General features: G+C 43.3%; 37 non-coding genes and 6 pseudogenes across 37 annotated transcripts; all 43 read right to left on the reverse strand.

Annotated features, from left to right (window-relative positions):
- Positions 1-99: 99 nt before the first annotated feature.
- Positions 100-218, reverse strand: LOC131726601 (5S ribosomal RNA). The gene has a single exon (XR_009321655.1). It is a non-coding gene; the product is annotated as a 5S ribosomal RNA (ribosomal RNA).
- Positions 219-318: 100 nt separating this feature from the next.
- LOC131726570 (5S ribosomal RNA) lies at positions 319-427 on the reverse strand (annotated as a pseudogene).
- Positions 428-527: 100 nt separating this feature from the next.
- On the reverse strand, positions 528-646 carry LOC131726613 (5S ribosomal RNA). The gene has a single exon (XR_009321657.1). It is a non-coding gene; the product is annotated as a 5S ribosomal RNA (ribosomal RNA).
- A 114-nt stretch (positions 647-760) lies between these two features.
- Positions 761-879, reverse strand: LOC131726624 (5S ribosomal RNA). The gene has a single exon (XR_009321658.1). It is a non-coding gene; the product is annotated as a 5S ribosomal RNA (ribosomal RNA).
- A 114-nt stretch (positions 880-993) lies between these two features.
- LOC131726635 (5S ribosomal RNA) lies at positions 994-1,112 on the reverse strand. The gene has a single exon (XR_009321659.1). It is a non-coding gene; the product is annotated as a 5S ribosomal RNA (ribosomal RNA).
- A 100-nt stretch (positions 1,113-1,212) lies between these two features.
- LOC131726647 (5S ribosomal RNA) lies at positions 1,213-1,331 on the reverse strand. The gene has a single exon (XR_009321660.1). It is a non-coding gene; the product is annotated as a 5S ribosomal RNA (ribosomal RNA).
- A 100-nt stretch (positions 1,332-1,431) lies between these two features.
- Positions 1,432-1,560, reverse strand: LOC131726491 (5S ribosomal RNA; annotated as a pseudogene).
- Positions 1,561-1,660: 100 nt separating this feature from the next.
- LOC131726865 (5S ribosomal RNA) lies at positions 1,661-1,769 on the reverse strand (annotated as a pseudogene).
- A 114-nt stretch (positions 1,770-1,883) lies between these two features.
- LOC131726658 (5S ribosomal RNA) lies at positions 1,884-2,002 on the reverse strand. The gene has a single exon (XR_009321661.1). It is a non-coding gene; the product is annotated as a 5S ribosomal RNA (ribosomal RNA).
- A 100-nt stretch (positions 2,003-2,102) lies between these two features.
- Positions 2,103-2,221, reverse strand: LOC131726670 (5S ribosomal RNA). The gene has a single exon (XR_009321663.1). It is a non-coding gene; the product is annotated as a 5S ribosomal RNA (ribosomal RNA).
- Positions 2,222-2,335: 114 nt separating this feature from the next.
- LOC131726681 (5S ribosomal RNA) lies at positions 2,336-2,454 on the reverse strand. The gene has a single exon (XR_009321664.1). It is a non-coding gene; the product is annotated as a 5S ribosomal RNA (ribosomal RNA).
- A 114-nt stretch (positions 2,455-2,568) lies between these two features.
- LOC131726692 (5S ribosomal RNA) lies at positions 2,569-2,687 on the reverse strand. The gene has a single exon (XR_009321665.1). It is a non-coding gene; the product is annotated as a 5S ribosomal RNA (ribosomal RNA).
- A 114-nt stretch (positions 2,688-2,801) lies between these two features.
- LOC131726703 (5S ribosomal RNA) lies at positions 2,802-2,920 on the reverse strand. The gene has a single exon (XR_009321666.1). It is a non-coding gene; the product is annotated as a 5S ribosomal RNA (ribosomal RNA).
- Positions 2,921-3,034: 114 nt separating this feature from the next.
- Positions 3,035-3,153, reverse strand: LOC131726714 (5S ribosomal RNA). The gene has a single exon (XR_009321667.1). It is a non-coding gene; the product is annotated as a 5S ribosomal RNA (ribosomal RNA).
- Positions 3,154-3,267: 114 nt separating this feature from the next.
- LOC131726725 (5S ribosomal RNA) lies at positions 3,268-3,386 on the reverse strand. The gene has a single exon (XR_009321668.1). It is a non-coding gene; the product is annotated as a 5S ribosomal RNA (ribosomal RNA).
- Positions 3,387-3,500: 114 nt separating this feature from the next.
- Positions 3,501-3,619, reverse strand: LOC131726736 (5S ribosomal RNA). The gene has a single exon (XR_009321669.1). It is a non-coding gene; the product is annotated as a 5S ribosomal RNA (ribosomal RNA).
- A 100-nt stretch (positions 3,620-3,719) lies between these two features.
- On the reverse strand, positions 3,720-3,838 carry LOC131726747 (5S ribosomal RNA). Its single transcript, XR_009321670.1, has one exon. It is a non-coding gene; the product is annotated as a 5S ribosomal RNA (ribosomal RNA).
- A 100-nt stretch (positions 3,839-3,938) lies between these two features.
- LOC131727069 (5S ribosomal RNA) lies at positions 3,939-4,057 on the reverse strand. Its single transcript, XR_009321878.1, has one exon. It is a non-coding gene; the product is annotated as a 5S ribosomal RNA (ribosomal RNA).
- Positions 4,058-4,157: 100 nt separating this feature from the next.
- On the reverse strand, positions 4,158-4,276 carry LOC131726370 (5S ribosomal RNA). The gene has a single exon (XR_009321559.1). It is a non-coding gene; the product is annotated as a 5S ribosomal RNA (ribosomal RNA).
- Positions 4,277-4,390: 114 nt separating this feature from the next.
- LOC131726758 (5S ribosomal RNA) lies at positions 4,391-4,509 on the reverse strand. Its single transcript, XR_009321671.1, has one exon. It is a non-coding gene; the product is annotated as a 5S ribosomal RNA (ribosomal RNA).
- A 100-nt stretch (positions 4,510-4,609) lies between these two features.
- On the reverse strand, positions 4,610-4,718 carry LOC131726571 (5S ribosomal RNA; annotated as a pseudogene).
- Positions 4,719-4,832: 114 nt separating this feature from the next.
- Positions 4,833-4,951, reverse strand: LOC131726769 (5S ribosomal RNA). The gene has a single exon (XR_009321672.1). It is a non-coding gene; the product is annotated as a 5S ribosomal RNA (ribosomal RNA).
- A 114-nt stretch (positions 4,952-5,065) lies between these two features.
- LOC131726781 (5S ribosomal RNA) lies at positions 5,066-5,184 on the reverse strand. Its single transcript, XR_009321674.1, has one exon. It is a non-coding gene; the product is annotated as a 5S ribosomal RNA (ribosomal RNA).
- A 114-nt stretch (positions 5,185-5,298) lies between these two features.
- LOC131726792 (5S ribosomal RNA) lies at positions 5,299-5,417 on the reverse strand. Its single transcript, XR_009321675.1, has one exon. It is a non-coding gene; the product is annotated as a 5S ribosomal RNA (ribosomal RNA).
- Positions 5,418-5,517: 100 nt separating this feature from the next.
- Positions 5,518-5,626, reverse strand: LOC131726572 (5S ribosomal RNA; annotated as a pseudogene).
- A 100-nt stretch (positions 5,627-5,726) lies between these two features.
- On the reverse strand, positions 5,727-5,845 carry LOC131726803 (5S ribosomal RNA). The gene has a single exon (XR_009321676.1). It is a non-coding gene; the product is annotated as a 5S ribosomal RNA (ribosomal RNA).
- Positions 5,846-5,959: 114 nt separating this feature from the next.
- LOC131726814 (5S ribosomal RNA) lies at positions 5,960-6,078 on the reverse strand. The gene has a single exon (XR_009321677.1). It is a non-coding gene; the product is annotated as a 5S ribosomal RNA (ribosomal RNA).
- Positions 6,079-6,192: 114 nt separating this feature from the next.
- On the reverse strand, positions 6,193-6,311 carry LOC131726825 (5S ribosomal RNA). The gene has a single exon (XR_009321678.1). It is a non-coding gene; the product is annotated as a 5S ribosomal RNA (ribosomal RNA).
- Positions 6,312-6,425: 114 nt separating this feature from the next.
- On the reverse strand, positions 6,426-6,544 carry LOC131726836 (5S ribosomal RNA). The gene has a single exon (XR_009321679.1). It is a non-coding gene; the product is annotated as a 5S ribosomal RNA (ribosomal RNA).
- Positions 6,545-6,658: 114 nt separating this feature from the next.
- On the reverse strand, positions 6,659-6,777 carry LOC131726847 (5S ribosomal RNA). Its single transcript, XR_009321680.1, has one exon. It is a non-coding gene; the product is annotated as a 5S ribosomal RNA (ribosomal RNA).
- Positions 6,778-6,891: 114 nt separating this feature from the next.
- Positions 6,892-7,010, reverse strand: LOC131726858 (5S ribosomal RNA). The gene has a single exon (XR_009321681.1). It is a non-coding gene; the product is annotated as a 5S ribosomal RNA (ribosomal RNA).
- A 114-nt stretch (positions 7,011-7,124) lies between these two features.
- LOC131726249 (5S ribosomal RNA) lies at positions 7,125-7,243 on the reverse strand. The gene has a single exon (XR_009321432.1). It is a non-coding gene; the product is annotated as a 5S ribosomal RNA (ribosomal RNA).
- A 114-nt stretch (positions 7,244-7,357) lies between these two features.
- Positions 7,358-7,476, reverse strand: LOC131726869 (5S ribosomal RNA). Its single transcript, XR_009321682.1, has one exon. It is a non-coding gene; the product is annotated as a 5S ribosomal RNA (ribosomal RNA).
- Positions 7,477-7,590: 114 nt separating this feature from the next.
- LOC131726874 (5S ribosomal RNA) lies at positions 7,591-7,709 on the reverse strand. Its single transcript, XR_009321683.1, has one exon. It is a non-coding gene; the product is annotated as a 5S ribosomal RNA (ribosomal RNA).
- A 114-nt stretch (positions 7,710-7,823) lies between these two features.
- On the reverse strand, positions 7,824-7,942 carry LOC131726876 (5S ribosomal RNA). Its single transcript, XR_009321685.1, has one exon. It is a non-coding gene; the product is annotated as a 5S ribosomal RNA (ribosomal RNA).
- Positions 7,943-8,056: 114 nt separating this feature from the next.
- Positions 8,057-8,175, reverse strand: LOC131726877 (5S ribosomal RNA). Its single transcript, XR_009321686.1, has one exon. It is a non-coding gene; the product is annotated as a 5S ribosomal RNA (ribosomal RNA).
- Positions 8,176-8,289: 114 nt separating this feature from the next.
- LOC131726878 (5S ribosomal RNA) lies at positions 8,290-8,408 on the reverse strand. The gene has a single exon (XR_009321687.1). It is a non-coding gene; the product is annotated as a 5S ribosomal RNA (ribosomal RNA).
- Positions 8,409-8,508: 100 nt separating this feature from the next.
- Positions 8,509-8,627, reverse strand: LOC131726879 (5S ribosomal RNA). The gene has a single exon (XR_009321688.1). It is a non-coding gene; the product is annotated as a 5S ribosomal RNA (ribosomal RNA).
- Positions 8,628-8,741: 114 nt separating this feature from the next.
- On the reverse strand, positions 8,742-8,860 carry LOC131726880 (5S ribosomal RNA). Its single transcript, XR_009321689.1, has one exon. It is a non-coding gene; the product is annotated as a 5S ribosomal RNA (ribosomal RNA).
- Positions 8,861-8,974: 114 nt separating this feature from the next.
- LOC131726881 (5S ribosomal RNA) lies at positions 8,975-9,093 on the reverse strand. The gene has a single exon (XR_009321690.1). It is a non-coding gene; the product is annotated as a 5S ribosomal RNA (ribosomal RNA).
- A 114-nt stretch (positions 9,094-9,207) lies between these two features.
- LOC131726882 (5S ribosomal RNA) lies at positions 9,208-9,326 on the reverse strand. The gene has a single exon (XR_009321691.1). It is a non-coding gene; the product is annotated as a 5S ribosomal RNA (ribosomal RNA).
- Positions 9,327-9,426: 100 nt separating this feature from the next.
- Positions 9,427-9,535, reverse strand: LOC131726823 (5S ribosomal RNA; annotated as a pseudogene).
- Positions 9,536-9,635: 100 nt separating this feature from the next.
- Positions 9,636-9,754, reverse strand: LOC131726883 (5S ribosomal RNA). The gene has a single exon (XR_009321692.1). It is a non-coding gene; the product is annotated as a 5S ribosomal RNA (ribosomal RNA).
- Between the last annotated feature and the right edge of the window lie 71 nt (positions 9,755-9,825).

Raw genomic sequence — 9,825 nt, forward strand, 5'->3', positions numbered from 1 at the left:
TTCATGACTTTTATGTTTAGTGAGCTGGGGGTGATTCCTCCAAAATTTCCTTTTGGCCTCCACACATTTCAATTGTAAAATGTAATTACAAAAATGTAATGCCTGCAGCACTTGATATTCCCAGGTGGTCTCCCATCCAAGTACTAACCAAGCCCAACATTGCTTAGCTTCTGAGATCAGACGAGATCAGGCTTATTCAAGGTGGTGTGGCCGCAGGCGATTGCATTTCTGCTTTCATGACTTTTATGTTTAGTGAGCTGGGGGTGATTCCTCCAAAATTTCCTTTTGTCCTCCACACATTTCAATTGTAAAATATAATGCCTGCAGCACTTGATATTCCCAGGTGGTCTCCCATCCAAGTACTAACCAAGCCCAACATTGCTTAGCTTCTGAGATCAGGCTTATTCAAGGTGGTGTGGCCGCAGGCGATTGCATTTCTGCTTTCATGACTTTTATGTTTAGTGAGCTGGGGGTGATTCCTCCAAAATTTCCTTTTGTCCTCCACACATTTCAATTGTAAAATGTAATGCCTGCAGCACTTGATATTCCCAGGTGGTCTCCCATCCAAGTACTAACCAAGCCCAACATTGCTTAGCTTCTGAGATCAGACGAGATCAGGCTTATTCAAGGTGGTGTGGCCGCAGGCGATTGCATTTCTGCTTTCATGACTTTTATGTTTAGTGAGCTGGGGGTGATTCCTCCAAAATTTCCTTTTGTCCTCCACACATTTCAATTGTAAAATGTAATTACAAAAATGTAATGCCTGCAGCACTTGATATTCCCAGGTGGTCTCCCATCCAAGTACTAACCAAGCCCAACATTGCTTAGCTTCTGAGATCAGACGAGATCAGGCTTATTCAAGGTGGTGTGGCCGCAGGCGATTGCATTTCTGCTTTCATGACTTTTATGTTTAGTGAGCTGGGGGTGATTCCTCCAAAATTTCCTTTTGTCCTCCACACATTTCAATTGTAAAATGTAATTACAAAAATGTAATGCCTGCAGCACTTGATATTCCCAGGTGGTCTCCCATCCAAGTACTAACCAAGCCCAACATTGCTTAGCTTCTGAGATCAGACGAGATCAGGCTTATTCAAGGTGGTGTGGCCGCAGGCGATTGCATTTCTGCTTTCATGACTTTTATGTTTAGTGAGCTGGGGGTGATTCCTCCAAAATTTCCTTTTGTCCTCCACACATTTCAATTGTAAAATGTAATGCCTGCAGCACTTGATATTCCCAGGTGGTCTCCCATCCAAGTACTAACCAAGCCCAACATTGCTTAGCTTCTGAGATCAGACGAGATCAGGCTTATTCAAGGTGGTGTGGCCGCAGGCGATTGCATTTCTGCTTTCATGACTTTTATGTTTAGTGAGCTGGGGGTGATTCCTCCAAAATTTCCTTTTGTCCTCCACACATTTCAATTGTAAAATGTAATGCCTGCAGCACTTGATATTCCCAGGTGGTCTCCCATCCAAGTACTAACCAAGCCCAACATTGCTTAGCTTTTGAGATCAGACGAGATCAGGCGAAATCAGGCTAATTCAAGGTGGTGTGGCCGCAGACGATTGCATTTCTGCTTTCATGACTTTTATGTTTAGTGAGCTGGGGGTGATTCCTCCAAAATTTCCTTTTGTCCTCCACACATTTCAATTGTAAAATGTAATGCCTGCAGCACTTGATATTCCCAGGTGGTCTCCCATCCAAATACTAACCAAGCCCAACATTGCTTAGCTTCTGAGATCAGACTTATTCAAGGTGGTGTGGCCACAGGCAATTGCATTTCTGCTTTTGTGACTTTTATGTTTAATGAGCTGGGGGTAATTCCTCCAAAATTTCCTTTTGTCCTCTACACATTTCAATTGTAAAATGTAATTACAAAAATGTAATGCCTGCAGCACTTGATATTCCCAGGTGGTCTCCCATCCAAGTACTAACCAAGCCCAACATTGCTTAGCTTCTGAGATCAGACGAGATCAGGCTTATTCAAGGTGGTGTGGCCGCAGGCGATTGCATTTCTGCTTTCATGACTTTTATGTTTAGTGAGCTGGGGGTGATTCCTCCAAAATTTCCTTTTGTCCTCCACACATTTCAATTGTAAAATGTAATGCCTGCAGCACTTGATATTCCCAGGTGGTCTCCCATCCAAGTACTAACCAAGCCCAACATTGCTTAGCTTCTGAGATCAGACGAGATCAGGCTTATTCAAGGTGGTGTGGCCGCAGGCGATTGCATTTCTGCTTTCATGACTTTTATGTTTAGTGAGCTGGGGGTGATTCCTCCAAAATTTCCTTTTGTCCTCCACACATTTCAATTGTAAAATGTAATTACAAAAATGTAATGCCTGCAGCACTTGATATTCCCAGGTGGTCTCCCATCCAAGTACTAACCAAGCCCAACATTGCTTAGCTTCTGAGATCAGACGAGATCAGGCTTATTCAAGGTGGTGTGGCCGCAGGCGATTGCATTTCTGCTTTCATGACTTTTATGTTTAGTGAGCTGGGGGTGATTCCTCCAAAATTTCCTTTTGTCCTCCACACATTTCAATTGTAAAATGTAATTACAAAAATGTAATGCCTGCAGCACTTGATATTCCCAGGTGGTCTCCCATCCAAGTACTAACCAAGCCCAACATTGCTTAGCTTCTGAGATCAGACGAGATCAGGCTTATTCAAGGTGGTGTGGCCGCAGGCGATTGCATTTCTGCTTTCATGACTTTTATGTTTAGTGAGCTGGGGGTGATTCCTCCAAAATTTCCTTTTGTCCTCCACACATTTCAATTGTAAAATGTAATTACAAAAATGTAATGCCTGCAGCACTTGATATTCCCAGGTGGTCTCCCATCCAAGTACTAACCAAGCCCAACATTGCTTAGCTTCTGAGATCAGACGAGATCAGGCTTATTCAAGGTGGTGTGGCCGCAGGCGATTGCATTTCTGCTTTCATGACTTTTATGTTTAGTGAGCTGGGGGTGATTCCTCCAAAATTTCCTTTTGTCCTCCACACATTTCAATTGTAAAATGTAATTACAAAAATGTAATGCCTGCAGCACTTGATATTCCCAGGTGGTCTCCCATCCAAGTACTAACCAAGCCCAACATTGCTTAGCTTCTGAGATCAGACGAGATCAGGCTTATTCAAGGTGGTGTGGCCGCAGGCGATTGCATTTCTGCTTTCATGACTTTTATGTTTAGTGAGCTGGGGGTGATTCCTCCAAAATTTCCTTTTGTCCTCCACACATTTCAATTGTAAAATGTAATTACAAAAATGTAATGCCTGCAGCACTTGATATTCCCAGGTGGTCTCCCATCCAAGTACTAACCAAGCCCAACATTGCTTAGCTTCTGAGATCAGACGAGATCAGGCTTATTCAAGGTGGTGTGGCCGCAGGCGATTGCATTTCTGCTTTCATGACTTTTATGTTTAGTGAGCTGGGGGTGATTCCTCCAAAATTTCCTTTTGTCCTCCACACATTTCAATTGTAAAATGTAATTACAAAAATGTAATGCCTGCAGCACTTGATATTCCCAGGTGGTCTCCCATCCAAGTACTAACCAAGCCCAACATTGCTTAGCTTCTGAGATCAGACGAGATCAGGCTTATTCAAGGTGGTGTGGCCGCAGGCGATTGCATTTCTGCTTTCATGACTTTTATGTTTAGTGAGCTGGGGGTGATTCCTCCAAAATTTCCTTTTGTCCTCCACACATTTCAATTGTAAAATGTAATGCCTGCAGCACTTGATATTCCCAGGTGGTCTCCCATCCAAGTACTAACCAAGCCCAACATTGCTTAGCTTCTGAGATCAGACGAGATCAGGCTTATTCAAGGTGGTGTGGCCGCAGGCGATTGCATTTCTGCTTTCATGACTTTTATGTTTAGTGAGCTGGGGGTGATTCCTCCAAAATTTCCTTTTGTCCTCCACACATTTCAATTGTAAAATGTAATGCCTGCAGCACTTGATATTCCCAGGTGGTCTCCCATCCAAGTACTAACCAAGCCCAACATTGCTTAGCTTCTGAGATCAGACGAGATCAGGCTTATTCAACGTGGTGTGGCCGCAGGCGATTGCATTTCTGCTTTCATGACTTTTATGTTTAGTGAGCTGGGGGTGATTCCTCCAAAATTTCCTTTTGTCCTCCACACATTTCAATTGTAAAATGTAATGCCTGCAGCACTTGATATTCCCAGGTGGTCTCCCATCCAAGTACTAACCAAGCCCAATATTGCTTAGCTTCTGAGATCAGACGAGATCAGGCTTATTCAAGGTGGTGTGGCTGCAGGCGATTGCATTTCTGCTTTCATGACTTTTATGTTTAGTGAGCTGGGGGTGATTCCTCCAAAATTTCCTTTTGTCCTCCACACATTTCAATTGTAAAATGTAATTACAAAAATGTAATGCCTGCAGCACTTGATATTCCCAGGTGGTCTCCCATCCAAGTACTAACCAAGCCCAACATTGCTTAGCTTCTGAGATCAGACGAGATCAGGCTTATTCAAGGTGGTGTGGCCGCAGGCGATTGCATTTCTGCTTTCATGACTTTTATGTTTAGTGAGCTGGGGGTGATTCCTCCAAAATTTCCTTTTGTCCTCCACACATTTCAATTGTAAAATGTAATGCCTGCAGCACTTGATATTCCCAGGTGGTCTCCCATCCAAGTACTAACCAAGCCCAACATTGCTTAGCTTCTGAGATCAGGCTTATTCAAGGTGGTGTGGCCGCAGGCGATTGCATTTCTGCTTTCATGACTTTTATGTTTAGTGAGCTGGGGGTGATTCCTCCAAAATTTCCTTTTGGCCTCCACACATTTCAATTGTAAAATGTAATTACAAAAATGTAATGCCTGCAGCACTTGATATTCCCAGGTGGTCTCCCATCCAAGTACTAACCAAGCCCAACATTGCTTAGCTTCTGAGATCAGACGAGATCAGGCTTATTCAAGGTGGTGTGGCCGCAGGCGATTGCATTTCTGCTTTCATGACTTTTATGTTTAGTGAGCTGGGGGTGATTCCTCCAAAATTTCCTTTTGTCCTCCACACATTTCAATTGTAAAATGTAATTACAAAAATGTAATGCCTGCAGCACTTGATATTCCCAGGTGGTCTCCCATCCAAGTACTAACCAAGCCCAACATTGCTTAGCTTCTGAGATCAGACGAGATCAGGCTTATTCAAGGTGGTGTGGCCGCAGGCGATTGCATTTCTGCTTTCATGACTTTTATGTTTAGTGAGCTGGGGGTGATTCCTCCAAAATTTCCTTTTGTCCTCCACACATTTCAATTGTAAAATGTAATTACAAAAATGTAATGCCTGCAGCACTTGATATTCCCAGGTGGTCTCCCATCCAAGTACTAACCAAGCCCAACATTGCTTAGCTTCTGAGATCAGACGAGATCAGGCTTATTCAAGGTGGTGTGGCCGCAGGCGATTGCATTTCTGCTTTCATGACTTTTATGTTTAGTGAGCTGGGGGTGATTCCTCCAAAATTTCCTTTTGTCCTCCACACATTTCAATTGTAAAATATAATGCCTGCAGCACTTGATATTCCCAGGTGGTCTCCCATCCAAGTACTAACCAAGCCCAACATTGCTTAGCTTCTGAGATCAGGCTTATTCAAGGTGGTGTGGCCGCAGGCGATTGCATTTCTGCTTTCATGACTTTTATGTTTAGTGAGCTGGGGGTGATTCCTCCAAAATTTCCTTTTGTCCTCCACACATTTCAATTGTAAAATGTAATGCCTGCAGCACTTGATATTCCCAGGTGGTCTCCCATCCAAGTACTAACCAAGCCCAACATTGCTTAGCTTCTGAGATCAGACGAGATCAGGCTTATTCAAGGTGGTGTGGCCGCAGGCGATTGCATTTCTGCTTTCATGACTTTTATGTTTAGTGAGCTGGGGGTGATTCCTCCAAAATTTCCTTTTGTCCTCCACACATTTCAATTGTAAAATGTAATTACAAAAATGTAATGCCTGCAGCACTTGATATTCCCAGGTGGTCTCCCATCCAAGTACTAACCAAGCCCAACATTGCTTAGCTTCTGAGATCAGACGAGATCAGGCTTATTCAAGGTGGTGTGGCCGCAGGCGATTGCATTTCTGCTTTCATGACTTTTATGTTTAGTGAGCTGGGGGTGATTCCTCCAAAATTTCCTTTTGTCCTCCACACATTTCAATTGTAAAATGTAATTACAAAAATGTAATGCCTGCAGCACTTGATATTCCCAGGTGGTCTCCCATCCAAGTACTAACCAAGCCCAACATTGCTTAGCTTCTGAGATCAGACGAGATCAGGCTTATTCAAGGTGGTGTGGCCGCAGGCGATTGCATTTCTGCTTTCATGACTTTTATGTTTAGTGAGCTGGGGGTGATTCCTCCAAAATTTCCTTTTGTCCTCCACACATTTCAATTGTAAAATGTAATTACAAAAATGTAATGCCTGCAGCACTTGATATTCCCAGGTGGTCTCCCATCCAAGTACTAACCAAGCCCAACATTGCTTAGCTTCTGAGATCAGACGAGATCAGGCTTATTCAAGGTGGTGTGGCCGCAGGCGATTGCATTTCTGCTTTCATGACTTTTATGTTTAGTGAGCTGGGGGTGATTCCTCCAAAATTTCCTTTTGTCCTCCACACATTTCAATTGTAAAATGTAATTACAAAAATGTAATGCCTGCAGCACTTGATATTCCCAGGTGGTCTCCCATCCAAGTACTAACCAAGCCCAACATTGCTTAGCTTCTGAGATCAGACGAGATCAGGCTTATTCAAGGTGGTGTGGCCGCAGGCGATTGCATTTCTGCTTTCATGACTTTTATGTTTAGTGAGCTGGGGGTGATTCCTCCAAAATTTCCTTTTGTCCTCCACACATTTCAATTGTAAAATGTAATTACAAAAATGTAATGCCTGCAGCACTTGATATTCCCAGGTGGTCTCCCATCCAAGTACTAACCAAGCCCAACATTGCTTAGCTTCTGAGATCAGACGAGATCAGGCTTATTCAAGGTGGTGTGGCCGCAGGCGATTGCATTTCTGCTTTCATGACTTTTATGTTTAGTGAGCTGGGGGTGATTCCTCCAAAATTTCCTTTTGTCCTCCACACATTTCAATTGTAAAATGTAATTACAAAAATGTAATGCCTGCAGCACTTGATATTCCCAGGTGGTCTCCCATCCAAATACTAACCAAGCCCAACATTGCTTAGCTTCTGAGATCAGACGAGATCAGGCTTATTCAAGGTGGTGTGGCCGCAGGCGATTGCATTTCTGCTTTCATGACTTTTATGTTTAGTGAGCTGGGGGTGATTCCTCCAAAATTTCCTTTTGTCCTCCACACATTTCAATTGTAAAATGTAATTACAAAAATGTAATGCCTGCAGCACTTGATATTCCCAGGTGGTCTCCCATCCAAGTACTAACCAAGCCCAACATTGCTTAGCTTCTGAGATCAGACGAGATCAGGCTTATTCAAGGTGGTGTGGCCGCAGGCGATTGCATTTCTGCTTTCATGACTTTTATGTTTAGTGAGCTGGGGGTGATTCCTCCAAAATTTCCTTTTGTCCTCCACACATTTCAATTGTAAAATGTAATTACAAAAATGTAATGCCTGCAGCACTTGATATTCCCAGGTGGTCTCCCATCCAAGTACTAACCAAGCCCAACATTGCTTAGCTTCTGAGATCAGACGAGATCAGGCTTATTCAAGGTGGTGTGGCCGCAGGCGATTGCATTTCTGCTTTCATGACTTTTATGTTTAGTGAGCTGGGGGTGATTCCTCCAAAATTTCCTTTTGTCCTCCACACATTTCAATTGTAAAATGTAATTACAAAAATGTAATGCCTGCAGCACTTGATATTCCCAGGTGGTCTCCCATCCAAGTACTAACCAAGCCCAACATTGCTTAGCTTCTGAGATCAGACGAGATCAGGCTTATTCAAGGTGGTGTGGCCGCAGGCGATTGCATTTCTGCTTTCATGACTTTTATGTTTAGTGAGCTGGGGGTGATTCCTCCAAAATTTCCTTTTGTCCTCCACACATTTCAATTGTAAAATGTAATTACAAAAATGTAATGCCTGCAGCACTTGATATTCCCAGGTGGTCTCCCATCCAAGTACTAACCAAGCCCAACATTGCTTAGCTTCTGAGATCAGACGAGATCAGGCTTATTCAAGGTGGTGTGGCCGCAGGCGATTGCATTTCTGCTTTCATGACTTTTATGTTTAGTGAGCTGGGGGTGATTCCTCCAAAATTTCCTTTTGTCCTCCACACATTTCAATTGTAAAATGTAATTACAAAAATGTAATGCCTGCAGCACTTGATATTCCCAGGTGGTCTCCCATCCAAGTACTAACCAAGCCCAACATTGCTTAGCTTCTGAGATCAGACGAGATCAGGCTTATTCAAGGTGGTGTGGCCGCAGGCGATTGCATTTCTGCTTTCATGACTTTTATGTTTAGTGAGCTGGGGGTGATTCCTCCAAAATTTCCTTTTGTCCTCCACACATTTCAATTGTAAAATGTAATGCCTGCAGCACTTGATATTCCCAGGTGGTCTCCCATCCAAGTACTAACCAAGCCCAACATTGCTTAGCTTCTGAGATCAGACGAGATCAGGCTTATTCAAGGTGGTGTGGCCGCAGGCGATTGCATTTCTGCTTTCATGACTTTTATGTTTAGTGAGCTGGGGGTGATTCCTCCAAAATTTCCTTTTGTCCGCCACACATTTCAATTGTAAAATGTAATTACAAAAATGTAATGCCTGCAGCACTTGATATTCCCAGGTGGTCTCCCATCCAAGTACTAACCAAGCCCAACATTGCTTAGCTTCTGAGATCAGACGAGATCAGGCTTATTCAAGGTGGTGTGGCCGCAGGCGATTGCATTTCTGCTTTCATGACTTTTATGTTTAGTGAGCTGGGGGTGATTCCTCCAAAATTTCCTTTTGTCCTCCACACATTTCAATTGTAAAATGTAATTACAAAAATGTAATGCCTGCAGCACTTGATATTCCCAGGTGGTCTCCCATCCAAGTACTAACCAAGCCCAACATTGCTTAGCTTCTGAGATCAGACGAGATCAGGCTTATTCAAGGTGGTGTGGCCGCAGGCGATTGCATTTCTGCTTTCATGACTTTTATGTTTAGTGAGCTGGGGGTGATTCCTCCAAAATTTCCTTTTGTCCTCCACACATTTCAATTGTAAAATGTAATTACAAAAATGTAATGCCTGCAGCACTTGATATTCCCAGGTGGTCTCCCATCCAAGTACTAACCAAGCCCAACATTGCTTAGCTTCTGAGATCAGACGAGATCAGGCTTATTCAAGGTGGTGTGGCCGCAGGCGATTGCATTTCTGCTTTCATGACTTTTATGTTTAGTGAGCTGGGGGTGATTCCTCCAAAATTTCCTTTTGTCCTCCACACATTTCAATTGTAAAATGTAATGCCTGCAGCACTTGATATTCCCAGGTGGTCTCCCATCCAAGTACTAACCAAGCCCAACATTGCTTAGCTTCTGAGATCAGGCTTATTCAAGGTGGTGTGGCCGCAGTCGATTGCATTTCTGCTTTCATGACTTTTATGTTTAGTGAGCTGGGGGTGATTCCTCCAAAATTTCCTTTTGTCCTCCACACATTTCAATTGTAAAATGTAATGCCTGCAGCACTTGATATTCCCAGGTGGTCTCCCATCCAAGTACTAACCAAGCCCAACATTGCTTAGCTTCTGAGATCAGACGAGATCAGGCTTATTCAAGGTGGTGTGGCCGCAGGCGATTGCATTTCTGCTTTCATGACTTTTATGTTTAGTGAGCTGGGGGTGATTCCTCCAAAATTTCCTTTTGT

Source organism: Acipenser ruthenus, unplaced genomic scaffold (assembly GCF_902713425.1).
Source record: "Acipenser ruthenus unplaced genomic scaffold, fAciRut3.2 maternal haplotype, whole genome shotgun sequence".
Lineage (NCBI taxonomy): Eukaryota > Metazoa > Chordata > Actinopteri > Acipenseriformes > Acipenseridae > Acipenser > Acipenser ruthenus.